The 25,768-nt window shown below is 42.4% G+C and overlaps 1 pseudogene; it reads left to right on the plus strand.

Annotated features, from left to right (window-relative positions):
- LOC136628916 (cytochrome P450 3A9-like) overlaps positions 1 to 25,768 on the plus strand; it is a 69,425-nt pseudogene that overhangs the window by 20,845 nt on the left and 22,812 nt on the right.

The following is a 25,768-nucleotide window of genomic DNA, read 5'->3' on the forward strand; positions in this document are numbered from 1 at the left end:
CAGGAAAAGCCGGCCCGGATTATGCGGCTTGGAGCCACTTACAAAACTACAACATGTCAGTAACATAGCGTTACTGACACAGAAATGCTGGCTTCCTCCACCGAGCCCAGGCCGCTCGGTGGCACATATCCACCCTCCAGCACTTTGTCAGTCACTGCCTCACAGTATATATAATATATGTATGTGCACCTGTGTGTGTATATATTATATATAATGTGCACCTGTGTGTGTATTTATGTGTGTGTATATATATTCTACACATATACACACAGACGCACACCATTCTATACATATACACACAGACGCACACTATTATACATATATACGTACAGACACACACATATATATATATATATTTTGCAAGATATCCATTTTTAATACGTTTTCACAATATCGTTTAATCAGGTACACGGGGTCATCGGCCAGGCTCCAAGTTGGATCCGCTGTGGGCCTCCCACATATGGAATCCAACCCATTTGTGTGAAGCTTGCCTAAAAAGTTCTAGGATTACTTACTAGAGTATTTCTCTTTATAAACGGCACAGATAAATCAGAGGAAGACAGATTAGTTACTGCTTTTTGGTGTTGGCGTGTTAACAATTACGAGCCATCCACTGTCTGTGTAAATAAAGCCTGACAGAAATAAATGGTTGATTCTGTTTTTTTCAGGGTGTGCCCAAATTTGATATGGAATGCTTTAAGAAATATGGGAAGCTGTGGGGGTAAGTTTAAATATCCAAAGTAGATGTTTTCATGTGTTAATTTTTAGCTGGCAATATTAGGAACCTTTCACATGGGATAGAATATTACGCAACAGTGTTGCAACATATGCCCTTCTGCAAAATTTTCAGCACCAAAATCCACACTGCTAATGTGCGGATTTTGATGCGCAATTCAAAATAGCAGAATTCTGCAGCCAATTCTTCATCAAAATCCAGTTGGCCATGCAGATTTTGGTGCAGAATTCCATGGTGGCATATTCCGCAATACAGTTGTGGAATATACTGCCCCGAGTGAAAGTTCTCTAAGGGGCTCATATGTACAGCCATATTCACCTCCAAGTTGTGCTGATGCAGAATACAATACCCATAGCAGCCTATGTAAACCTGCTGTACCCCTTTAGGGTGCCTACCCACTATAGTTATGTTTTCACTGCGAAATTCGCAGCGTTTTTTTTCTCCAGGTGTCTATGGGACTTGTTAATGTTAAAATCGCAACGCTGCAAAATCGCAATTTACCGCGAAATCACGATTTTAACATTAACAAGTCTCATAGACACCTGGGGGAAAGAAACGCTGCAAATTTTGCAGTGAAAAAGAACTATAGTGGGTAGGCACCCTTATGCCTCTGTTTTAACGCTGTATTAAAAAGGCATTGCTTTTAAAAGAAGATATCTCCATGATGCAGTGCCGTTAAGAGGCAGAATGGAGCGCCTATGGCTCCGTGCCACACACTCTACAGGCTCCCTACATACATGTTTATCATGTGCCTTTAGGATATGTTCACAAATAGCAGATTTGTCCTTTGCCAAGACGTAAAAACAAAATTAAAAAGATGAAAAATGTGGTCTTGAAGTGGTTAAACAAAATATAATAGGATGTTTTAAACTACCAATTAGTGTATTGGTCCTGTGTCAAGGTGTGATTCATAATTCTAACCTACATGTTACTACTTTGCAGACTGTATGATGGTAGACAACCAGTACTTGCAATTCTAGATCCAGTTATTATTAAAACTATTTTGGTGAAGGAGTGCTACACTAATTTTATGAACAGACGGGTAAGTTTACAGCAGAGATAATGATTGAAATGACTATTTTTACTACATGATACTCTGGACTCTTTCTGAATATTGTCTGCACAGAAACATTCAAGCAGAAAGTGCCCTGCCCTATGTTAAAATGCAAGATCTAGATATATGTTATTGTAGTTTGTGAGCCTTTTTCTTTTCAAAAAACAATTCTATAGGATTAAAAATAAAACCTATTCAAAAATCACAAGAGACCATACTTAGTGATATACTGATACAGAGATAGAAGGGCAGATATAAACATCATATCAGCAGTATGCAGAACAGGCAAAGTGCTACCATACATGATTGCAAAGGTACAAAAAACAGATGAACAACCACTTACATGCCTGCCATACATGGGAAAGAGTTGTAGTATTATACTTGCACATACATAAGGCTACTATACAGAGGCAGTCATACAGATACGTGCAGCCCAGCACCATATAGATGAGTGACGCTAAGTTTTTGCTGCAACCACATCAAAAACTGCAACAAATTGCATGTGTTTTTCCAAGTGTGGTTTTGAATGGTTACCACAATTTAACCACCCTGTCTGAATACAGCCAAGTGTAAAGCCCCATTTACATGGGACGAATGTCGGGCAAACTATGCCTGACACTCATTCCCGCGCATACTCACTCCCGCGCTGTTGCACAGGAGCGAGTATCTCTGGCTCACAACGGGGCGGCAGGAGGAGATTTCACTCCCCGCTCTCCCCCGCCCCTCTCAATTCACTTAATACAGCGGCTGTTCAGTACTGAACGGCTGCTGTTTACACTCATCATTCAGAATTTTATGCAGCCTAAACGATGAGCGATGATCCTGAACAATGATCGTTTAGTGTAAACAGCAGCCGTTGTTGGGGCGGGGAGAGTGACGAGTGAAATCTCTTCCTTCTGTCCCGCCTCCCTGCTGGCCACTCTGTCAGAGAGCCAGCTATATTCGCTCCTGTGTAACAGCACGGGAGCAAGGACACACAGGGAATGAGTGTCGGGCATCATTTGCCCAACATTCGTCCCATGTAAATGGGGCTTAAGGCTGCTACTACATGGCAGTGTTTTATCCTTGCAAAATGCAGACAAAGTTCTGCTGATTGCAGCTGGAAATGGTACTTCTCTGTTCAAATTGCATAATGAGTCCAGGTGCCAGACGTAATTAGCGGAGCTCTGCCTGTCTACATGTTTTGCTAAATGAAAATGTTTGAGTTTCATACATAGCAATCACCGAGGAAGAATGTAATATTAAAACCAACTAACTTTATTAGAAAAATTAAAATGGACAGAACAAAACATATATAATCGAGATAGGAACTCTTGGATATAGAATCATTTAACTTTTCTGGTCATAGGCCCCACAAGTGATTTAGTGTCCATTATCCGGGACACTACTTGGTTCTTGTGTACGGGTTTTCCATGTGGAACTAGGGAATATTCTATATCCAAGAGTTCTTATCATGATTATATATGTTTTGTTCTGTCCATTTTTAATTTTTCTAATAAAGTTAGTTTGTTTTAATATTACATTCTTCCTTGGTGATTGCTCTAGAATTTATTTGAAGAATTACTGCCTTGGTGAATAATTAGAGTTTCATACATAAATTTAAATGGAAACCGATATAAATGGAAACAGAGTGTCCTTAAGGCCCTTATGTCCACGGGCGGGTCAGATCCCGTGCAGGGAATCCCTCACAGAATCCAGTACTACTCGCGGCCAGTGAGCCCTGCTTACCTGCATTCCCCGACAGCGACGTCCACACAGATCCCTCTACTTCCAGGTTCGCTGTACTGCGCATGGTACTCACGGCTCGCCGTCGGACATGCGCAGTACAATTTTTGTTTTTTTTTATCTTCTGCTTTCTCACTCATCCGCGGCATGTCAACATTGACAGCTGTGGGTGTGCCGCATATCGGAAAGCTTCCATTTACTTCAATGAAAGCCGGACTTTTTTCAAGTTTGCATGTTTTAATCCATTTGTGGACGCCCATGCATCTCTGAGTGGCTTGATTTGCAGATCTCCCGTGTGGATTCCACAAATCAAATTTGCCTGTGGACATTGAGCCTAAACATGAGTTATGAGTGTTTCAAATGAAGATGTTTTGTAATAAACCGGTACTTTTCTGCCCTAAACCCCTCACATTATAGGGGTTCTGTCATTAAAGAAAAAAAAAATTCTATGCTTACCTATTCCTCCCCAGGCAGTCTACTTACCAGATCTTCTCCCCACCGATCTTCTCATCACCTCTAGCTGGCTGGATCCTTTTCTTCCTGTGATGTTACGTCCATTGCCGGCATTCTCCTTCCTGCAGGTCAATGCACACTACATCACTAGTGACATAGCGTTTACTGCTCAGCAGGGAATGCTGTTCTTCTGCAGCCTGCTTTGCAGTGCACAGGCGCGGGGTCTCGCCGCTATACATACTATATGAACACTAACAGCTAGACTAGTCACATGCGTACTAAAGCGGGCTGCCGAGGATTCGGCATTACCTGCTAGGCAGTGAATGCTATTTGACTAGTGACGTAGCGTTCATTGACCTGCAGGAAGCAGAATGCAGGCAATATACACTTCGTCACAGGAAGAAGATCCGGCCGACTTGCGGTGAGGTGACTCATAGGACTGAAAGAGCCAGGAGAAGATCAGCATGTTGAAGATCTGGTAAGAAGACTGCCTAGGGAGGGAATGGGTAAGTACAGAATTATTTTTTTTAATTACAGAACCCCTTTAAGGCCTTATTTACATGAGCATTTTTTACACGGCTAATCTAGACATGATAAAAAAATTGCAACCATGTGAAGCATTGGATTCCAATGCATTCATTCACATGGCGATTAGCCGTGTGAAAACACAAAAGATAGGAGTTGCCTGCAAAGAAGGGGAGGGAGTTATGCAGCGGCTAGCGATGCAAATCTATGTCAGCTGGCTTTATTGAGCCAGTTCAAGTACTTATGACAGCTAAAGGATATATGCCGCATCCGACCATATGAATAAGCGAGAAAACGCGAGATTTTGTCGCTGCTTGGTTGATTGATTTTTCGCATTCATGCAATTTTAGTCCGCGATGCAGAAGCAAAAACCAGGATTGGAATCTAAAGTGAGAAAGTATAATGGAATATTTTGATTCTCTTACATGTTGGCTTCCAAATATTGATGCAAAATGCCGAGCTGAATACTGCCATTTCAATGAGGCCTATCCTTGCATCATCACAAACCCCCAGGAATACCAGCCTTCTGTAAATTGCTGGAGAGTAAGGCCTCTTGCACATGGCAAAGCCGTCCGTGCGCACCTGCTTACTTTCGTCTTCATCTGTACTGTGGATGGTCCGCACGGCTCGCCGTCGGACATGTGCAGTACAGATTTAAAAAAAAAAAATCCCGCATCATCACTAAGCAATTCAATTGCGAAAGGGCTGCAGATCGGAAGGCTTTCGTAGAAGCTGTCAGCGCGGAAATGTGTGCAAAAATGGAGCAATGCTGTGAGGAGAAAAAAATTTCTCGTGTAAATGAATCCATTTAAAAGAATGGATTTCTTATTCGTGCAGGTTTTGTGCACATCGCACAAAACTCACGTGAGAATATAGTTCATGTGAATGCCCCCTTAGTATAATATGGAGAGAAGGTGTTTTCCTGCTTCTAACAATACCAATGTACTTGAAATCCCCCCATTTTATAAGTTGTTTTTCCAATTTTTTCTTCTCCTGGACATGAGGGATATATTCACACAAGGAGCTTTGGGTGCAGTAGAAAACCTCACCAAAAACTGCATGCCTTTTTTGCTGTCGTTGCGTTTTTACCATAAATGTAGCAAAAATGCATGCAATTTTGCAGTGTTTACAGGAAAAAATGCAACCCCATGGTTTTGCTTGGGAGGTTTTTGGGGCAGTTTTTACTGTATCCAAAGTAGCCCCGTGTGAATACTCTCAAAGAGAGCTTGGGTATTATATGCCTTAGTGCCACAGAAACAGCACAAACCTCATTATGTATTGTTTTTATTTTGCCATTTTTCACTGCAAGTAAGGCCGGTTTTACATCTGTTTTGAAACCTACTGCCATGGGTTCTGTCACAGATCCGGCTCAAGATACCGCATGCAGCACTTTTTCTTCCGTCCAAAAGCCAAGTAGCTGGGCAGAAAGCAGATGGACCCTATTCTAGTCAATGAGGTTCGTCCGATGCTGTTCGGTTCCATCCAGAGACGGAGCTGATCGGCCGCAGGGATTCTCCTTTCGTGCTACCCTAACAGAGCAAGGAAAGCAGAACCCCAATCTCAGATATTAAACCACATTAAGCGTGGCTTCACACCTGCGTTAGGGCTCATTTCAGGGTTTCCGTCTCTGCTCTGTTTTTGGAGTATGTAAAACTGGTATTGACTTATCATTTTTTTCACCATTGATTTCAATGGGTTTTCAAAAAAATTTAAGGCTGCCTGCAGTTGGGCGGGTCGGATCCGGCGGCGAGGATTCTCACCGCGGAACCCGACCCGAGCGCCTGCAGAGAGCAACGCGTACTTACCCACGCCGGCGGCTCCAGCTGTTTGATGTGCCGCACAGAAATGGGACATGCCGCGGTTTGTTTGCCGCGTGAAATTTCGCGCGGCCAAACCGCGGCCGTCTGCATAGGATTGCGTTTGTTAACGCAATCCTATGCAGGCTTGCAGCGGCGGAAATCCGCCGCAGAATTTCCGCTCGTGTGCAGGGGGCCTAAGGCTTTCAGTTGGCTTTTGCTTCAGTTTTTTTTTACTGGAACAATGATGCAGCAGACCGCTCCTGTAAATGCAAGGTACCTTGATATGAAAAAGTTGTGTGAACACTAGGTAAATGATAGCACCATGTCAGCAAGTCCAGCTTACGTAAGATAGTAGCTGTGCCCAGGGGTGTAGCTGAAGGCTCATAGGCCCGGGTGCAAAAGTTTATCTTGGGGAACCCCAACTTCTCTTAAACCCTTAACGCAGAGGCGTAACTTGAAGCTCCTGGGTCCCAATACAAAACCTATAACAGGGACCCCAACTATAATGCTTTATTCATAGTACTAGCCTCCCTATGGAGAAGAGAGGCCTTATAGGCCCCTAAGGGTCCTGGGCCTGGGTGCAACTGCATCCCCTGGTATGAATTCTTAAAAACCACTGCATGTTACCCTGTAAGTGACAGCCTGTCTATTACTACTTTATGCTACCCTCAGTACAGTATCAAGTACTAGTTGCCTTTAAGCCATTAATTAGACCGTGGAAGAATTTAAAAACATTTAATGGTAAGACTTGGGGTCAGTTCACATCAACATCATAGATTCTATTCGGAACCTTTGTTGCTGATTTCCATTGAAATGCAGGACAAAATAGTGCGGTGTGCAGCCTTCTTTTGTTCTGTTCCATCAGAAGATGAATGCGTTTGTCCACTGAATTCTGGTTTCTTGCTCCTGCAGCGGAGCAGGAAAACAGAACCAATAACACTGATGTGAATGACACCTCTGCTTTTTGGGTCCACATGTGGTTTTGCATTTGCAAAGAACATATATACAATATGCTAGAATGTGTGTGTTTTTTTTGTTTTTTTTTAATTCTAGAATTTTGGTCTTAATGGGCCTCTGGAGTCTGCAATAACAATTGCAGAGGATGAGAAATGGAAGCGGATTCGCACAGTTCTTTCACCCACATTCACTAGTGGTAAACTCAAGGAGGTAATTACTAATTTGTCTGGAATTTCTTACTTTTTTACTTCTTTCACTTCCATACTTCAAGTTGTATACAACACTCGTTCAGTCCTACTGTACCTTCGTATATCTCTGCTAATACAGTTGCATCCGTGCGCTGATTAGGTCTTCGATACATAGCTGACCTGTCTTGTTTTTAGATGTTTCAGATCATGAACCACTATTCAAATACACTTGTGCGGAATATCCAGGTTTATGTGGACGAGGATGAGCCGTGTGCAATGAAAGAGTGGGTTGTCTTTTGAAAATTACATCTTAGAGCGAAGGTTTATGCTGTAAAAAATGAATTTTTGGCTTTTTAAATTTATTTATTTTAATACTGTATTTTGAATTAGACACATTAATTCTGTTTTGTTTTTTTTTTCAACACATTTCATCATTACAGGTAATGTATCAAGGTTCCAGAATTTTTACAGTAATTTAAATCTATTTTCGGACTCCACTTCAATGGAAAGTTATCCACTATAGGGAATGAGGAAGCTGTAAATTATCTACAAGTTTGGCATTTTCAAGCATTCTATTAATAAAAAGAAAAAAAATAAATGAATATCAATGAGACATTTATGCATATTCTTGTAAAAAAAAGGAGGGCTGTAGCTTTGTTTGCTCACTTCCATGTACTGGTGTTGCTTTATTGGGAGATCACTGCATACAGACATCAGCATTATAAAGGTCTGCTCACATGCTGTATACAGTAAATGCTGTGGATTTTGCACACAGAAATCTGCATGTTAGTGTAATGTCATGTTTCTCATTGAAATGGGAAACACTTGCCGATCATCTGACGTGTGTGAAACAAGCACCGGAGGATCGCAATTTCACAGAAGTGGTGCAAAGCGTTTTTGCATGTTGATGTCGCCCTTGCCCGTGTGAACATACCCTAAATGTGGAGGTCAAATCCATGTCAAAATCCGTATGTACGCAGAATTTTGACGTCAATCCACACCAAAGTCTGCTGCAGGAGTCTGCTGTGGAAAATTTGCTGTGTGTAAATGTAGTCCCAAAGCAACTATCATTTTCTGTCACGCCACCCCCCATTAATAACAGTGGTCTAATTAAAGTGCCAGCTACCCAGCAGAATAATGGATTTCTTCTGTCATTTGCACATTATAATCTTTATTATAGTATGCCACAATGCATTGTTTTATCTATGTCTAAGCATAAATAATGTATGTATTTAATGCGATTAGTAATTGATGGTTTTTTTTCTATGTGCCTGTTTCAGTGTGCTAGGAGCATACACTATGGATGTTGTCGCTAGTAGTTCATTCAGTGTGAACATTGATTCATTGAACAAGCCTAATGATCCTTTTGTTACCCAAACCAAGAAACTACTGAAAGTTTGATTATTCAATCCAGTTCTCATACTTGTAGGTAAGGTTTCCATTTGTTTAGCTTCACTATTAGAATATAGTACAAGGTAATACATATTAATTTCTGTTTGTTATCCATCATAATCCATATCTATGCATGATCTGCTGTTTATTGAAAGTTCACTTGGATGCAAAAACCTGATGAAACAAGGGTCTTAGTATTGTTCTTCTGATAGTTGTGGGTTCCAAAGGTTGAACCCGCACTTATCAAGCATTTATCGCATATCCTGTGAGTATGCTATAAAAGTATATGGTGGAAAATATCCCTTACATGACCACGTGCCGTACAATACAAGGGTATTATGGCTCTTATAGGGATTAGCCAACTCCCAAAACCCGTATGGGGAGGTGTTAAAAATACTGATTCCCCTACTGTTCCCATTCTAACAGTGTCTGCTTCTCCCGCTGCTCTCCGCTTCCTGCTGCAGCGATGATTTCATTGACACCAGGAGAAGTGACTGCTGTAGTCAATTACCGCCTCAGTTCAGCTAATGATTAGTTGCAGCAGTCACGTGTACAGTTCTCGGGACTGATTGGGCAACTATAAAATGTTTTTTTTTTTAAAAACACATTAGTAAAGTTTTGTTGTGATGGGTAGCATTTTATGATATTTTTTTGTATTTTTCAACATTTCAACACATAGGAACCTCTTTACAGATCATAGTGAACTCTGTCCTTTCAAACATTTCAATCTTGCGGGGTTTTTTTGGCCTGCATGCACGCCTAAACACCGTCAAATAGTGCATGTCACCTTTTTACGCACACATTTCACACGCTGTCTGTGAGAGGCGCCATTTAAAATAAGGTTAAGTTAGTTGCTTTGCATGTTATATGCGGTGAAAAAACGTTCATGTGAGAGGGCTATTATCCATATATTATAATGTAATGTGTACATTGTGAATAGGCACATTCTGAGTTTTGCTATAGGACATTATGATTTCTACTTGTACTCCTTTTTAATTATGATGCAATTATGTACTGTATTTGTGACTCATAGCAAATCTTGTACGAGTCTCGTACTTATATGACTAATTCTGCAGGTCAAAGCACTTGGATCATGGTCTGTAACAAAATACATTTAGCATGAAATTACATTTAAGTGTCACAATTTCACATTCACTTTGCGTTGACAGTAGTTGCCTTGATCTCTGTTTATGAATGTACTTAGAATGAATATAGAAATACTACCTCATAAATGTTTTCCACTTATAATTATTTCTGCTTTCTTTTGTTTAGTTACATTTCGTAAACCATTTGTGTGTATTCACCGCAACATAAATACCTGACGTGTACCATCCTTACGGTTTTATACCATTGAATGCATTTTTTTTTACTTTCAGTGATTTTTCCATTCCTCCGTCCCGTTCTTGAGTGGCTAAATTTTAACTTCTTACCAAAAGACTTCTTGAATTTTTATATGAATGCCATTACTAGTTTTAAAGAGGAGCGAAAGAAGGGAGACCACTCGGTAAGTACACCCTAATCTTGATTGTGTGCTGGAGTATGATTGTTAGTCACACAAATGCACAGCGCCATGACTTCCATTAGAAGTCTATATTTGGTAACCCTCTCTATTATAAAGAGAAAAGAAAAAAATTCTCTACTTCAACGGTAACAATCGAACCTCACCCTTCTGATGTTGTTTCACACCACTTGACCCATGAACAATCAAAACAGAAGGTCCGGATACTTCTTTGTGCCTTTTAATGACCTTTGAGTTGAATCCTCTAATTTGTTTGATAACACTGCAGTATATGTGGATGGAAGAATTATTGTTACTCCAAGAAAAGTGTATCAGATCAACCAGATCTGGGCCTTACCTTCCTTTCGGGAACCCTATAGCAAGACAACAGCAGTCCTTGACATAAAGCTACAAAAGCTCAATTCATCGTTGGGTGACATGTGCTGCACTCTTGGCTTCAATGCCTAGACCGATCTTTGGATTGTCCTCCGTGTTCATATGTATTTTCTCTGGCAGCTGATTTTCTTTTTTCCATAAATAACAAGGTTTCCTGAACATGAGTGCATTCACATGTAGCTAATTTGCTGTGGATTTTGTTGTGGATCTGCAGAAAATTTCCCCCTTTCAATTAAATTCAAATTGAATAGTTGAAACTGCTGCAGATCTGCAGCTATGTGTGAATGCACTCTTCTACTGACTCTAAAGTAATCTTAAAAGTAGGAAAATAAGAAAACAATTCTGTAATCCTCTTTTATTCTTCATTTGTAACTAACAGGGTCGTGTAGACTTCTTGCAGCTCATGATGGATTCTAGAGTAGAAGATGCCAGTGGCTTAAGCAAGGAACAAAAAGGTATACAGAATTCCTTTGAATTCAATATCTCATTAGTATCTACATATTGGGGGAATTACTTGTCCTGTAGATGATCAGGAATGAAACACAGCATTAATCATAATTAAGGCATTACAATTTATAAATGATGTATAGCTAGTCTTAGGGTGCCCACCCACTAGCGTTTTTTTACTGCGAAATTCGCAGCGTTTTTTTTTTTCTGCAGGGGTCTTTGGGCTATGGGACATGCAAAGCTAAAATCGCGATCGCGCAAAATCGCGATATCGCGGTAAATCGCGATTTTGCGCGATCGCGATTTTTACATTACAAGTCCCATAGACCCCCTGCAGAAAAAAAAAACCTGCGAATTTCGCAGTGAAAAAAAACGCCAGTGGGTGGGAGCCCTTAGTGAGCAGTTTGCATTATAATATTTTTGGACCGGCTTCTGCATGTTTGGCATTGTACTGTACATTGATATGCTCAGATTTAACAGATTCAGAATATCTGTTATTTGATACATTGTTTATCTGTACACGTCTACCAACTTTCCACTCGATTGTGCTGCGTCTACTCAAAGTTCTTGCGCATCAGCAGCAGCTTGACTCTTTCTGAGCATGCTTCAAAGAAAGATTATGGGGCTCAAGTTCAAAGATGACGACTGTGTCCCTTTAACCCCTTGAGTGGCACGCCCGGAAATTTTCCGGGACGAGCTCCACTGCTCATAGCAACATAGCCCGGAAGATTTCCAGGCTATGTATCACTATGGGAGCTGCAGAGCACAATGCCACAAGCTGTGGCAGTGTGCTCTGCCTGCACAGACCCACATAGAGCAGTGCAGGACTTTGAAAAACCAGCAGAAGATATTGCCGATGTGCCGGCAATCTCCTGCTTTGTTTACACGTTGCCATAGAGACCATCGGCTTGTCAGAAGCAAGCCGATGGTCTCTGTGGCAGGGAGAGCTTGCTGCTTGGCTGTGAGAGGACAGCTAGGTACCTGCTCTTACAGCAGAGATCAGAGAAAACCTCCGATCTCTGCTGTGTTAACCCTTTACATGCTGCAGTCTATGTGACTGCAGCATGTAAAGGGCTGTCACTGCAGCATGTAAAGGGCTGTCACCATCGGACCCCCGGAATGTGATCAGGGGTCCTGATGGGTCCCTGTGGAAGTCCCCTAAAGGGACAAAAAATTAAAATTAAAAAAAAAAAGTTAAAAAATTATAAAAAAAATAATAAAAACACTTGTCTCCCTTTACTTTGTAAAAAATAAAAAATACAATCACACATGTGGTATCCATGCGTCGTAATGACCCAGAGAAGGAAGTTAATACATTATTTAACCCCTTAATGACATGGCCCCTTTTTTTCTTTTTTCCCCATTTCTTTTTTTCCTCCCCCCTGTTTAAAAAAAAAACACAACTTGTCCCGCAAAAAACAAGCCCTTATATGGCCATGTCAATGGAAAAATGAAAAAGTTATGGCTCTTGAGACGCAACTGCAAAATTAGTTGAAATTCAATGATTAGACCATTTTAAAAAACCTGCCCTGGTGGGCACGACAGGGTGGTAGGAAACCCGCCACTCAAGGGGTTAAATGATCTGGTAGTTGCTGAATGCTATGTCCTTCTATTTATAATAAACTGTTCATTACGTGTATTTTACATTTTTGTCATTTAGGGACATCCTGGAAACTGTCAAATGCTTCTTGAGAAACCTATTGTGCTTTTCTTTGCAGCTCTGACGGATACAGAGATTATGGCTCAGTCTATTATTTTTCTGCTGGCTGGATTCGAGACCACAAGTTCGACATTAACTTACGTGTTTTATAATCTGGCCACCCACCCTGATGTTCAGAAGAAACTGCAGGAGGAGGTTGATTCATATCTTTCTGATAAGGTGAGAATATGATGGTGTGTGTGCATATTTATCCGGTCAGCTTTTACATCTTGGCAATAATAGTTATTCTGAATTCAGGCAGCTATTGAAACCACAATGTATTGCAAATTGACAGTAATGAGAGAAAATTCAATGTGCAATCTCATAATTTATCATGTTGTGTTCCACTCAGCTAAGCCTATTAGGGCTTTAATATCATTTGCACTAAAGGAACTGAATGAAATTAACCACAGTGCCAATTCCGTCACATGATGGATATCAAAAGCACCTGATGACTTCTATAAAATATACCATCTACTTACCCCATCTCATTCACAGATTCTCACTTTTGAGAAGATATGGGTAATGAAGAATACTCCAAACAATTAAATATATTTTGGTGTCTCCAATATGAGAATTGGATATCTTATGTACATTACAACAGACGTGATCTCCAAACTCTCTCTGCTTTCAAGAGTATCTGAATTCTAAAGGCTCTTTATAAGAATTTCTCTTTTCTATAGGTTAAGCTTAAAGCATTTTGGGATACGCACACATATTATATATATTTGGCAGCAAGACCTGGGTAATGCGATTGAGACAGCTAACCGGAGTATATATATACATATATAACCCTATATGGGACTCTGTCTTCCACTGTTCCATTAATGTTACCACAATGAAGACTGCATACAAAGTTATACTGCCTTCATGATGCCAAGTTATCCTACCACATGTTTTCATAGTAGTCCTGCAATGGAAGATGTTCTGCATACCTGGTGGTCTTGGCCAAGACTGACCAGGTTCTGGAGCCGTGTTTTTTGGCCTACTTCAAAACTTGTTTTGGTTTGATTGTACACAAGGACTCTAGGGTGGCTCGACTTACTATTAAAGCCCCTTCCCTCAGAGTCCAGTTAGACCTGCTGATTTCCCATTTGAACGAGCGAATCATGGCTGAGTTCGGTCGGGCAGGCTATGTATACAGCAGATACATCGTTGGCTCATTCAAATGAGAGATCCTTCAGTCGTTGACATTCACTGTACGATCCGTATTTAAAACGAATGATTAGTGAACGAGTGAACAATGATTTAGATGCCTGCATAAGATGGAACGCCAAATGATAAATTGTTCGCTTTTTGTTCATCATTGGCTGCAGTTACACTGAGCGATTATCGTGCATTTTTATTCATTTGAATGATTTTTAATGGAAAAAGGCCTTTACGCAACCCTAACTTGAACTATTTACATTTGTTTTTCTAGCTGCAAAGCAAACAATTGCACATTCATGGAGAATGGACTCTGTTCATTTCAGTGAGGCCAAGTCTCGCTTTGATCATTTGTGTGTTAGGCCTCAGTCAGACAAGCGTTTTTTTTTTTTTGCACACTTAGGCCCCCTGTCCACGGCAAAAAGAAAATTAAAAATCTGCAGCGTTTTTCCCACAGCGGATCCGCTCCCCATAGGGATGCATAAGACACCTGCAGGTAGTTAAATACCGGCGGATGTCATTTTCCCCTTGAGGTGTGGATTGCGTCTGCGGTAAAACACCCACGGCATGCTCCATTTTAGTGCGGGTCTCCCGCGGGGACGGCTCCTGCAGGCTTCTATTGAAGCCTATGGAAGCCGTCCGGATCCGCGGAACACCCGTACTTGAATTTCTGCTCTCCGGCGAGGGAGAGCAGGAGTTTTTTTAAAAATGGAGTGCCCGACACATCCGCCAGGCCGAAGAAAGAAGATCCGGCTGCAACGGAGGGGAGACCCACAGCGTTCGGACAGGTAAGTAAAATCTTTTTTTTTTAGCCTCATGTCCGCAGGAAAGGAGGGACCCGCTGCGGGATTCTGCATGGAGAATCCGCGGCAGGCCTGATTTTCCCTGTGGACATGAGGCCTTCGAAGATCGCGATCCTCTGCCACGGCTGCAACAGAGAATTCCTTCATCCCAGCCGGGAGTCCCCTTGTCACTGAACACTGACAGTGCTGTCACAGTGTTCAGGGATGAGGGGACTCCCCGTGGGGATATTTTACGCGCAGCACAGACGTTCCCGGCACACAGATGTCCTATCTTTTGCAGGTGCGATTATTTTGCGCCTGTAAAAGACAGACATGTGGACACTACATAGGGAACCAATGGTTTCATCAAATGCGCGCAAAAAAAAACGCTCATCTGACTTCGCCCTTAAAGAGGAACTTGCCAGTGTTCTTCTCATCTCTAGTTCAAATTTTGAGAAGATTTGCTTCTCATGGATTCCATATGCTTATCCGTAACTACCAACTCAATCTCTCATAGGTTTAGGACTTAAACTTTCAAAATGAATTTGAGCAATAATCGTTCAGTGTAAATGCGGGGGGGGAGGGGAGGATTGCTCACTATTCGTTTGCGGTTATTTATTACGGGCTTTCAGTCAGCAAAAATAACTAGTGCTGGCTTCTCGTTGTGTGTATACACTCCCAGCACAATGCTTCACACAGAAGGTGCAGCGCAGAGCGGGAAGCCAGCATGAAGTCTGATGTCTTTCAGTCTAAACGTTCTGCATGAGTGCTGACAACCTTAGCGGTGACTGTCGGCCTGTGTAAGATGGCCATTGACTTTTTATAAACATTTATACTGTATTGTTTCTATGGTTTATCTATGGTCTTTCTCCTTAGTAACCTCGTCAGAATAAAGCCTCTTTCACATGACGTGATCATTGTTCAAATCGCTTATTGAGGCCCATTTACACGTAATGATTATCGGTCAAAATTTGTTCAAAGGAACAAATTTGAACAATAATTGTTCAGTGTGAATGCAAAAAAACTGCTCACTTGTCATTCACTGTTTGTTAAGTTGACTCACTGGTTTCTCGACCTGTGTAAATGCTCCCCGTTCAGCACTTCCCATAGGAGGTGAAGCTCTGAGCGAGAAGCGGATGAGGAGCTGGCTAAGCGTCAGCAAGTCTTTCAGTTTAAACACTCTGCTCTAGCGCTGATGACCTTAGCGGTGACGTCAGCACTCGTGTAGTCGTTTAAAAGACTGTTGGCCATTAGATCGAGCTGTTTGCACTGTAATCGTGTACTGTGAACGCATCCAGCGAAAGAAGAATCGGCGATGATTGGATCTTTCATGCAGAGCTAAAAATCATTGTTGGTCTCTGGCTGCATCATTCTGTGTAAACAGGCAGTAGTTCTGTTATAAATGACAGCCTGTTTTCTATAAATCGAGGCGAGTGGAATGATCTCTGGCCCGTTCAGCCTGCAATCACTGAGTGATGATCACTCCCTTGTAAAAGTACAGGAGTGATCATCACGGAGACGGCGGTTGGGCACTAAGGTGTCCCGTGTGAAAGGGGCTTTACTATGGTGGTGTTTTGTTGTGGCTCAGGTTACAATTTGCAGTTATTTGTACAATTATGTCATTTCTGCTTTTTAAATTGTTTGTGTACTTTTAACGACTGAGCAGAAAGTGCAGTAAACATGTTCAAACTTTGGAGAGTCCATTGTGTTACTATGATGAAGTCCTCAAAAACAATAACGGGGACTGAGTTCCAGTGATTGGTGGATATGCCTACACATTATATCCTATGTCTGTGGGGACACCACTGCTTCTGTTGATAGATTTTCAGATCTTTATAAAGATTATATTAAAATGCTGCATACATTACAAAAATATAAATTTACAATTAGTCCTACATTTTGAGTTGTATTGAACTATTCTGGGATAAGTCATACTGTATATCATTCGTTTATCTTCAGGCCAGCCCTACATATGATATATTGAAGCAGATGGAATACCTAGATATGGTTATTCAGGAGACTCTCCGTATGTACCCTCCAGCTGGAAGAATAGAAAGAGTTTCAAAGCAAACTGTTGAGATTAATGGTGTCACCATCCCAAAAGGGATGGTCTGCATGATTCCATCCTACGTTTTGCACTATGACCCTGAATTCTGGCCTGAACCCGAAGAATTCCATCCTGAAAGGTAACTTAAGCCACTTACCATGCTATGTGGTCTTGAAACTTTTGAAGCATGACAGAAAAAGGGGTTATTTCTCTCCTGATCCTTATGCCTTTTTTCAATGGGCCTGACCATTGCATCATCCCCTGACTTTCACTGGAATATTTAGAATTTTCTCTGAGATTCACACAGTACTTTTTTGATAGCTTTTAATCAGTGGTTCCAGATGAGGCTGCAGTACTACAGCTGAAACGCGTAGAACCGATCAATTGAACCATTTACTACTTAGCTTATCCATCTTATTTTCTTTCACACTTGATGGATTAGCGTTTTGTATTCTAAGTGAGAGATGTTCATTTGGCATAAATTAATTATTTCCCTACTGCATCCTTTTGGGATATATATTGGCTATTGAGCCAATCATTTATGCTGTTACTGTAGATACAAGCGTAGTACTTTTTGGACGCTTGTGTCCCCCTTTTTTTGTATTTGTGTTTGTTCACTTCCTATAGCCGTGGGCTGGTTTTATTTTATTTTGATCTAATAAAAGTTATATTTTAGAAAGAAAATAGACACTCAGTGAAGCCCTTCAACCCCTTCCCGCTCCAGGGCGTAAGTTTATGTCCTGGCAGCAGGGTACTTCCCACAACAGGGCATAAACATACGTCCTGGGGATAGCGCGAGATCATACGTGATCTCACGCTACCCCGCAGTGGAGGCCGGCTGTCAGTCACAGCCGGCCTCCAACTGCAACAACATCCCCCCCCCCCCCGCTGTTAACCCCTTCCCTGCCACGGCATGGGAGGGGTTCACAGAGGAAGTGCGCTCCCTCTGTGAAGTTGCCGGGCTCTTGCGATATAATTGCAGAGAACCTGGCCTGTTGCCATGGCAACAGGACGCCAGACACTGGCGTCCTGTATTGCCATAGCCTGTGATCGCTTTATAAGCGATAAGGCATGACAGGACAGTAGCCCTGCCCTGCCTCATCACAGCGATCATCAGTGCAATGTTGTAAGTCCCCCAGAGGGACACAAATTGTGTAAAATGAAAAAAAAAAAAAATTAATAAAAAAGAAAAAAATGTTAAAAAAAAAGTTAAACCCCACATATTTGGTATTGTCGCATCCGTAACAACGCATACAATAAGTTGCACATGCTTTTGACTGTGCGGGGAAAAAACGTTTAAAAAAAACGCTAAAAAACTGTGGTTCCTATTTTTTATTCACAATTAAAACAAAATAGTACATCCAAATTGTCACTCTTGCATTACTAGAATGCTAAGAAAATAACCTAAAAAGGTCGCCTGCACATGGGCGGGACGGATTCCGCATGTGGAATCCCAGAGTGAAATCAGACCCTCTGCCCGGAACACTTTTTTATCTGTACTGTGGATGGTCCGCACGGCGAGCTGTCGGACATGAGCAGTACAATTCTTTTTTATTTCTTTTTTAAACCTCTGCTTTTCCCGCGTCATTGCTTAGCGATGACTCGGAATCTGTGACCTTTCCGCAAAAGGGACGCAGATTGAGTGGCTTCCATTGACTTCAATGGAAGCTGTCCATGCGGAATCTGCACAAAGTTAGAGCATGCTGCGAGTTCCCCTCCTCAAGCGGAAAATCACAATTGATTTCCGCTCGTGTAGAGGAAATCGCATTTTGTCATAGCATGCTATGGGCAGTATTTGCTGCGGAATACGGAGGCAGGTGCTGGCTCTGGATTCCGCAATGCAAATCCGCCCGTGTGCAGGCAGCCTTATACAGAGCTGTTATAGAGATCCAATTCAAATGCATTGGGCTTCTTTCTGTTTTCAAGCATTGTGCATACATCATGTGATGCAGCGTGCCACAGAGCTTTTCTCCTGTGGAAGCATTGTTACTAGGAGAAAATAGCCCTGTATATAGGGCACTAAACAAAGCCCGTCCATCGATCACATGACTGTTACAGCTAATCACCGGCCTCAGCCATCATGTCTGCATGAATGGCACTTGAATGCTGAAGCCAATAACTGACTTGAGTAATCCATAAAAGCTGCAGGAGCTTCTGCACTGGACCAGAAGGACATTTAAAAAAAGTGAAGTAAAAGTCAAAGAGACAAAAAAACCTCCTTGTGCGACTATGTTCAATTGAGGATAAAATACTGTAGAATTATGACTTGCCGCACTGAGGGGATTTGGACCACAGCCAGCTCCCCCTCAAGTCCCGGTCAGCCAAAGTATGGAGAAGGAAGGTGATGGCACGAGATCTTCGTCCAAGTAGTTTATTAGCGGTACACGGCAGTATATACATATAATGGCAATGCGGTTTGTTATATCAGTATATTTTAACCCTTTCCAATCCACTGTCCGACGTCTGAAGACATTCTGATTGAAGGCTATACTGCTCCGATGTTGGAAGACGTCCGGCAGGGTATTCTTACCGTATAATACTGGCCGCTCTGTTGTCGGGGGGCCTCTCCAGCATGTCACATACCGCAGTACCGGCTCTAGCCAGCAGATGGCACCATTGTATAATGGCAGAAAGAGAATGCCCCCTAGGAAACCCTGAATCCAAAATTGGATTGCAAAAGGTTAATATATTCTATATAATTATTTCCTCTTGAGCGCACACATAATACTATAAATTTTTTTAAAAGTATAGTTTTTGCTTTTTTTATACTGTTATTGAGAGTTCACATGTGGTGAATCTTGATGCAGATACACAGCAGATTTCACCCTTTAAATTGAAGGTGGCGATTGCTTTTACATACAGGAAAAATACATGGTATTTACAGTACAGACCTTGTAGATGGAAATTTTAAAAATGCCTTCCACATGCACATTTTAAATCTCCAGCATGTCAATTAGGGGTACACACACATGGACAATTTTTCAGCCTCATTTTTGGACCGAAAATAGGGTGGAAATTGGACCCATTAATTTGCATGAGTGTATGCACATGGGCTTTTCTTTTTACTCAGACGAATAGTCCATGTAAAAAAACAAAGAAAACCCGAACAGCATTTCTTATTCTTGTCTAATTTTTGGACAAGATTAGCACGTCAATGAGCAGTCCCCAATGCAGTACACACGTCACATATATACATACTAAGAGAACACCCAAAATTATGCATACATATCTGCCATATCGAAACAGCAGTGATGCAGTGGGCAATTCGCAGGAGAGGAGGAGCCAAACACAGCCAGGCCATCATTGGCTGTGCCTGCCACAGAATGCCAATGCAGCAGTGGTAGTGGAAGCTCTCTGGGTGCCTGCCTCCGGTAGTGGCTGTAAGGACACAAATTAAAGGGGCCATGAGAAAGCAGTGAATTATAATATGGGTGGTTTTGACAGCCGTGGACCCACTGGAGCTTCGGGCCCGGCGCCATTGCCCCTAATGCCCCTGTCGTAATCTGCCATTGAGTTAACTGCTTTCCTTTTTGTTATTTTCATTTCTCCATTCCCATTATCCAAAAATCATAACTTTTTTAAAAAATTTTTTGGCGACATAGATACATGAAGGTCTGTTTTTTGAGGGACCAGTTGTAGTTTTCAATGGTGCCATTTCAAGTACCATATAATCTATTGTAAAACTTAAAAAAAAATTCTAAGTAGACTGAAATGCGAAAAATAATTTTGACTTTTTTTTGGGAGGGGTTGTTTTCATGGCATGGTACAGTAAAAATGACATCTTCTCTATCTTCTCTAAGGCAATGATTATAGCAATGTCAAATTTAGGCTGCATTCCCCCAAACGTATATCGGCTCGGTTTTCACGCCGAGCCGATATACGTCATCCTCATGTGCAGGGGAGGGGGAGGATGGAAGAGCCAGGAGCAGGAACTGAGCTCCCGCCCCCTCTCTGCCTCCTCTCCGACCCTCTGCACTATTTGCAATGAAAGGAGGCGGGACAGGGTGGGGCTAAGTGCTGAGAATTAGCCCCATCCCCGTTCCCCCTCTCCCCATTGCAAATAGGGCAGAGGGGCGGAGAGGAGGCAGAGAGGGGGTGGGAGCTCAGTTCCTGCTCCTGGCTCTTCCATCCTCCCCCCTGCACATGAGGATGACGTATATCGGCTCGGCATGAAAACCGAGCCGATATACGTTCGTGGGAATGCACGCTTATATAGTGGTTTTTTTTAGATATTGTACTACTCAACAAACACCTTTTTTTATAGAAAATAATTTTTCTGTCACCATCCTTTGACCCCCATAACATTTATTATTATTTTTTTAACTTTTAAGTTTCCATTGGTGCAGTATTGTGAGGGCTCATTTTTGCAGGGTGACCAGTAGTTTTTATTGGTACCATTTTGGGGTGCATATGACTTTTTGATTGCTTTTTATTCAGTTCTTTCTTGGGGGCTGGGTTTCCAAAAAAGCGCAATTATGGAATTTTTTTTTTGATGGTGTGCACAATGCAGGAAAGCTGTGATATTTTAATAAATTTGAAATTCACAGAAGCGGCAATGTCAATTTTTTTCTTTAACCACTAGACTTTTTTTGTTTATTTGCTAACTACAAAAAAAAACAACAAACTTTATTGATCTTAGGTCCCCATAGGGTACTTGAACCAGTGATCACTTGATTGCTTATCCAATATACTGCAATTATTTATGAATTTTGTTGCAGTAAAATGTACAGACCTGTTCCTGGTAAATTATTAAGGAACTGCAGCAATTGTCTGAATGCCACAGCCTTTTCAATATGCTAATTAGAGGGGATGTTGGAAAACAGATCCCACTGATTTGATATGCTAAGTCCAAGAAAACCACTTTGAATGCTTAAAGTGATAGTTTATCTTGTGGGTGTTGGATAACTTTGTTCTTTAACACCTTAGTGATGAAGCCACATTTTGGAAATCTGACATGTGTCACTTTCACATAGAATAACACCGTAAAGGTTTTGCATATCCAAGTGATTCTGACATTGTTTTTTCACCACATGTTGTACTTCATTTAGGTGGTAAAAATAGACAGAATTTGTGTATAATTTATTAAAAGTGCCAAACTTCAGAAAATTTTGAAAAAAAATTACATTTTTCACATTTTCCACTGCAAGATCTCAAATATGTGCAAACATACTGTACAATTTTTTGATAAGATATATATTTCCATCTGCTTTAGTTTATTCTGAACGCACATTGGAAAAACGTTAGTCTTTTTTTAGCCATTTAGGAAACGTGCAAATTTAACATTCATTATTAACAATTTGAGGAAAATTTGGTTTTCCTTCACCAAGCCAAGATTGCGAAGGCTCATAAAATGTCAGAATGATAGATATCCCCAACAAATGACCCGATTTAAAAAATACACATTTGAATGTATTCACTGAGGGGGGTCAATGAGTATTTTGACCCCACAGTTTCTTTTTAGGAGTTAATGCAAATTAGAGAAGAAAAATAAAATTTCATATTTTTGCAAACCTGTCATTTAAAAGGCATTTTTTTTTCTATAGTTCACATGAAAATGAGGATTTGCACCCCAAAATGGAAACCCTTGTCTGTCCTGTGTTCAGAAACATAACCATTGTGGCTCTAATCTTGTGTCCTTATGCACAACGGGGCCCAAACCAAAAGGAGCAGCCGGTGGCTTTCAGTGCAGGCATTTTTCTTGAAGGCGTTTTAGACCCCACAGCACACTTGTCGAACCCTTGAGCAGCCAAAATGACAGAAAACCCCCAGAAATGACACTATTTTGAAAACTAGACCCCTCAACGAATTTTTTTCTTTTAAAAAACAGTGTTTTTTTTGTACAGCACACATATAAATGAAGACTTTCACCTCAAAATGTCTTGTGCATCTGCCATTTTGCTGATAGGCGCATGTGCTGAAATTTGGGAAATGTCCGCAGAAAAAAATATCCCGTCGGGGGGGCCTCGCCGGAGGCCTTAGGCAAGTATTTTCACCTCCCTTCATGGATTGGATCCATGACAGGAGGTGAAATTTTAACTTTTTTTTTACTTTTACGTGATCGCCATTATCCATCGGATAGCAGCGATCACGTGACCATGGACTGCGTACCATATTGTGAAATCTCCAGGCTCTCTGCTATGTTTGGTAGCCAGGAGCAGGGAGATTCTAAATTACCCTGGCGATCCGTGGCTTTTGTGCATGGGGCTGCCATTTTAGCAGCAGGCGTGTGCGCAGAAGCCGGGGTAAGGTCCGCGGATAAATCCAAGGGCCTTAGGTACATAATTTCATCTCCCCTCGCGGATATGATCCAAGATGTGGGATGAAATGTAAAACTTTTTAAACTTTTTTTTTTCACTTTTATGTGACTGGGAACCGCATACAGCGGTCCCCAGTGATATCTCTCTGCCCTTGGTTACACATGCTAGCTGGGACAAGAGAGCTTTTAAATCTCCGGGGCTGCAAGCCCTTCTGGGCATATGCCCGATGCTTACGTCAGGCGTGCATGCACTGAAGGTGACGTAAGATCCGAGAATGCCCAGAACGTCGTGGAACATCCGAGGACAGAGGCGAGTACTTTCAGATCCACTCATGGATCCGGTCCATGAGGAGAGATGAATCTTTAACTTTATTTAACATTTTTATTGGAAAACTGCGATCGCTAGACCAGGGGTCGCTCACCGCAGCCCCCACCCCCTGACAGCTCCATGCTCTTGGCTACCTCTGGCAGCTGACAGCATGGGGCTGTCATGTTCACAGCCTCAAGATGACTTTAATCCTCAGGGCGAGCATGCTTTTACGGCCCTGAGGATTAAAGCCCATAAAGGATTTCCTCTAGTCCCAGTAGTAATAGTGAGTCTCCCCAACATAGTGGCCCCAGTAGTAATAGTGCGACCCCCCCCCCCCCCACACACAGTGATCTGAGGAGTAATAATGACTACCAGAGTGAACCCAATAATAAATGTCTTCCTTTGTGGACCTCCAGCTGGGCAGCAACCTGACACCATCAAGCATTTAACTCACTCAGTCCGTAGTGGCCGGACCACAGCTACAGATAGAGTGAGTTAAATGCTTGATGATGTTGGGTTGATGCTCGCCTGCTTTTTTAGCAGCCATTAGAGATGAGCGAGCACCAAAATGCTCGGGTGCTCGTTGCTCGAGTCGAACTTTCCGCGATGCTCGAGAGTTCGTTTCGAGTAACGAACCCAATTGAAGTCAATGGGCGACTCGAGCATTTTTGTATATGACCGATGCTCCGCTTAGGTTTTCACTTGTGAAAATCTGGAAAACCTACGAAAGTGATGGAAACGCCACAGAAATGGATAGGGCAGGGCAGGGGCAGCATGCAAGGCTGCATATCAGGCTTCCAGGTCTCACTATTAAGCCACAATAGCGGCAAGAGTGTGCCCCCCCCTCTTCTCCTGGGTTACATGCTGCCCAACCCCCCGCACGACCCTGCGTCCACAGCGCACACAAAAGTGTCCCTGCGCAGCCTTCAGCAGCCCTCATGCCACACGCTCGCTTCATAGCCACACCACCCTCATGTCTATTTATAAGTGCGTCTGCCATGAGGAGGAACCGGAGTCACACATTGCAGAGTGTTGGCAGGGCCAGGTAGCGAACTTCTTTAAAAGGGGGGGGGGGATAGCCCACAATGCTGTTGAGAATCAATGAGAAATTGACGTTCGATCTTCATTCCAATAAAGTGCAAACCTCCGTCAGGAGCTGCAAACGTGGGCACGAGTTACATAGCTATGGGGAATCCATGTGCCCACACAGTATTCATTCTGTCTAGGTGTCGGATAGCTCAATCGACACCGCAAGGGAAAAGCCATCTGCACTCTGCCCCCTACCCAAGTCAGTCAGTGTCTTTGTGCCAGACAGGTCAAACACCGCAATGGGAAGTCTGTGTGCACCCACAGCATAGGCGAGCAGAAGGAACCAAAAGAAAGTAATAAACATGAAGAAATTACAGTGCCCAAACATGGCAGACTTACACAGCGCCGAGGACATAGGCCTCGGCCAACAGCTTCAGCAATCGTAGGCATGAAGCGGACTTCGATGCTAGTTCATCTGCGACAAGCTCATTAAATCAGTTACGTTTTCTTTCACCGCTCCAATGACTGGATTAGCCAGGAAAAAGTTCCACAGGCCCAACCTGGCGCAGTTGCAGTTCCCCCGGGACATAGGCCTCGGCCAACAGCTTCAGCAACCGTAGGCATGAAGCGGACTTCGATGCTAGCACAGCATTGAACGTCTCATTAATGCAGTAATGCTCCTCTTCTTTTGCCCAAACCAGTGTATCAGATAACTGTGGTAACATGACAGCAAATACATGATGCCCAGTGCTGATCCCCTGACCCCAAGTAGGAGGAGGAGGTGGCCTTACAAGGCCAAGAAACCATGACCAGGACCCGCTGTAGCCTGTGTGGGAAGTATCTGAGCGGGCCCTTGATCAGGCTCGGTCCCAGCAAACACACCTTGTGACCCAAGGTGCCGCGAGTTACATAGCAAATGGCAATCCGGGTCCACTCACACTATACAGTCTGTGTTGGTGTCGGATAGCTCAATCGACACCGCAAGGGGAAAGCCATCTGCATTCTGCACCCTACCCAAGTCAGTCAGTGACTTTGTGCCCAACAGGTAAAACATCGCAATGGGAAGTCTTTGTGCAGCCACAGCATAGGCGAGCAGAAGAAACCCAAAAAATGTAATAAATATGAAGAAATTACAGTGCCCAAACATGGCAGACTTTCACTCCGCCGAGGACATAGGCCACTGCACACACCCTCAGCAAACGCGGGCATTGAGCAGACTCCGATGCTAGTACTTCTGTGAACGTCCCATTAAGCCAGTAACGCTCCTCTTCAGTGGCCAAACGAGTTTCACAGATAACTGTGGTAACACGAGAGAAAATACATATTGGC

Source organism: Eleutherodactylus coqui, chromosome 1 (genome assembly GCF_035609145.1).
Source record: "Eleutherodactylus coqui strain aEleCoq1 chromosome 1, aEleCoq1.hap1, whole genome shotgun sequence".
Lineage (NCBI taxonomy): Eukaryota > Metazoa > Chordata > Amphibia > Anura > Eleutherodactylidae > Eleutherodactylus > Eleutherodactylus coqui.